Here is a 3,785-nt window from a genome sequence, read left to right as displayed (position 1 = left end):
AAGAAATGGTTTTATGAGAGATTAGTAATAGTAGTGGGGTTTCGCATGTGGGAGCTAGCTCATTTCTTCATCATTGCAGAATATTCCGTAACATTTTGTAATACAATGAGATCAAGGCTTGTCCTTGTTTATTATTTTGGAGAAATTTTAAAGATGCTAATATGGTTAAAAAATGATCAGTTGATAGTTGTCTCTTTGTTAGCCAGGGGCATAACTCTCCTGTCTCCATATCTACCAATGGTTGCCAATGCAAGGTTGGTTCCCTATGATTTTTCGAACAGATTGTATATGGATCAATGGATGCTTGAATGTGATGTGCAAGAAAGTGTTATGCATAGCTAGTGGTTTGCTCAGCCTTTGCTACCTGCCTACCTATGTTCAACTAAGCAAATATGGATGCTTAGCTTGAATGTGATGTGCAAGAGATTACTTCCAAAAATGCTTTTAGGCCGTTCCTCCAACCTTTCGTCTGGTTGCATGTTTGTGGAATGGAGACTTAAAACGAACATGGCACCATTTATGCCATTTCGAGTGATTTTGGTGATCGAATGACAACACAACACTTGGACTAATATGATTGTGAAGATGACCATTCTCAGGCTTTTAGGTTCAAGTGATGACAAAGAGAAAGAAAAGATAGGCGTAGCAAGGCCCGAAGGGCCGCCCCTCGCAGGTCTCAGGGCAGCGCCCTGAAAGCTCTTCGGTCAGTAGCACCGGAAGAACCGACGCATGAGCATCGGTGCATCCGATGGTTGTCGGAAGAACCGACGCCATGGTATTTTGGTGCAGAAGGGAATCGAAGCCAAGTCAGCTTATAGGCACCGGATGAACCGATGGTTCAAAAAGGGGCATCGGTGCATTGGGCGTACTGTGTTCCAGAGACGATGCAAGTCGCGCAAGAGCCAAGTCTTCAGCACCGGTTGAACCAGTGAAGCATCGGTGCATACCATCGGTGTAATGACGTCAGCAGAAGAGGAGGATGCTGTGAGTGATCGGTTTAACTGACGGGAAAGCATCGGTTCAACCGGTGGTCACTGTGTCAGCTGTCAGGAGTTCAACGGCTACTTCGGGTATTAGAGTGACCGGATGAACCGACGCTACCCCAGACAGAGACATCGGTTCATCCGATGATACGCAGATTTTCTGCTGACCGTTGGAACAACGGCTACAAGACTTGGTGGCCTATATATACGCCTCACCCCGGTCATTTGAAGATTGCTGGAGTTGCTAGACTTCCCACACATACTCAAGAACACCTCCAAGCCATACAAGAGCATAGTGATCATATCCTTAGCCCTTAGCACACTTTGAGAGTGTTGTGTAAATGTTAGCTCTTAGTGAGTGTGATTGCAAGGCTTTGAGCCTTTGTGCTGTGGTTTTCTAGTGAACCAAAACAAGAGCTTGGTGCGCCGGCACCTTGGAGCTTTGAAGCTCGCCGGCAACGTCATCGACCCTCCGACTTGGTGTGGAGCGGCGACGACATCTTTGTGCGGGGGACGTGGAGACCCCCATCCTTTGTGGAGAAACTCCTTAGTGGAACCCGGAGCCAAGGTGACCGTGATTGTGTTCACGAAAGAGACTTGGTGGCCGAGTAGCAATACTCTTAGTGAGTGCTACAACAGCGTGGATGTAGGTGTGCCTTTGTGGCTAACCGAACCACGGGATAAACACCCGCGTCAAGAGTTTGCTATCTTCTATCCCGCTCATTAAGCTTCCGCATTTCATACTAGCAATTTGTATGCCCTTACTTTCATAGAATAGTTTCTTGAATAGGAAAGGCTATAGGTTGCTAAACTCTTTTGGGATAGGGGTTTCACACTAGAACAACCATAGTTGCACATCTAGATAGTTTGTTTTAGTTTAAGTTTTGTGCAAACTAGTTGAAGCCATAGGTCTAAGTTTTTAGAGTGCCTAATTCACCCCCCCCTCTTAGGCTAGAGCACCTGATCACTTTCAAGACTACAGTGCTTATTTTCCATGTTTATCTGCTACTTCTCAAACGGTTAGCCACTAAGCATGAAGTTAGTAATATACTTGAAGTGCACAAAGAAAAAGCAAGTCCCCAATCCCTGTACCTCCCATTTAATTTATGGGTTTGAAAAGGTATTTTTCCTTGATTTTTTCTGGTCATTGATCTATGGAAAATTAAATTAAATTAAATTAGTATTCAGTTTCTCTCTTTTTGGTACTTGGTCCCATATTTTTATACTACCAGATACTTTAGTCTAGGTACTTCCTACATTGACCACCGTACGATTCTATCGGATGGACGGCTCTCATTTTTTCGATCATTGTAAAAAATCTCTTGAAAAAAATGACACTCCTTTTCTTGGTACTCTACCTCTAGTACCGTACTGATTCTTTGTTATTTAGATAAAGGGCTGGAAAACTTTCTGAAAGCACATGGAGAAATTGAGAAAGGATATCTTCTTGTGATCGATCCAATGTGGACGGGTCTCAATTTTTGTGTCACGATTGCCATGAAAAGAATAGAGGCAAATTTCTATTCATGTCACTTGCAGGTGTTATCATCAACCCAGTTGGGAGGAAAAAAGTATGGATGTACCCACAACCGGAACCCAATGCTTAAAGTCCCCATCATGATAATATATATGCCAATATGCACTAAAACCAAACAGCAATGCATACCATAATATTTTTATGTGAACGCTTTGCCATACTGTAGATTTTACCTACTCCATTCGTTTCAAATTATATATAGTTCAGTTTATTATTACCCTAAATCAAAGTACCTTGTATAATTTTGGCCAAGTATATAGAACGATATAATAACATCTATATATGATACAAAAAAATGCACAAGATATTTTCATACATATGGTGGATTCAACAAAACTAATTCCAGTAGTAAATATTGATTCTTCTTTTTATGAACTTGGTCTAAGTTATGCAAGTTCAAGCCACCATAAAGGTAAAATGAGCTATAATTTGAAAAGAGAATTTAAGTGCTATGGAAAATTGAGGATCTTGACATATGAAAGAGTGGCATTTAAGGATCCCAACCGTGCCAGCGGAATTGACGTTTTGCTGCCAATATATCATTTGGTCATTTTACTTTATTTATACCCTCGTGTTTTAATCAATTGTAACACCAGTGAAAAGACTGTTGTACCCTTTTGGACCAAACTAGATGAGCTTAGCTGCACCTGTTTCAAGCCACGATCAAGCCTTTACTTTTAACCAACACCCATGCATGTCACACACTTTTACATGGCAAAAAGGTCGATCAAATATGCACATCGTTCTCTTTTGCCACACACTATATCTATACTTCTATACTATAAATGATGAAAGAATTAAAAATTTTTCTCACCAAGAATAGACCTACCTTTCTCCTCATAGAGAACCCACTTGTCAGAGCTAAGAGGTACCAAAGTTTGGAGTAAATCTTAAAGCTACACTTTAGAAATGGATATGCTCAAAAAGTTATTTTTTTTCACCTATAAATTCATCCCGTCCGTCCCACCACAACCCCTCCACCTGACCCAAGCCTTCCCTCCCAGCCCCCTTAATCATAGGGATAAAGGATGTGAGAGACTTTCCTATTATTTTGGAAATAAATTAAAAGAGACAAGAGAATTGCCTATCATATAAAAAAATAAAGAAGGGAAGAGAATTGATGGTAATTGCTATATATATGTATTGATTAGCCAATCAATCACGCTAATTGATTCAGCTCCATTTGGAACGGTATTGACTGACCAATAAATCTTCATAATTGATTCAACTTGATTAAGGTACAGTGGGTATGTTTTGGGATTAGT

This window comes from Panicum virgatum, chromosome 1K, assembly GCF_016808335.1.
Source record: "Panicum virgatum strain AP13 chromosome 1K, P.virgatum_v5, whole genome shotgun sequence".
NCBI lineage: Eukaryota > Viridiplantae > Streptophyta > Magnoliopsida > Poales > Poaceae > Panicum > Panicum virgatum.
Note: the sequence above shows the minus strand (reverse complement) of the source record.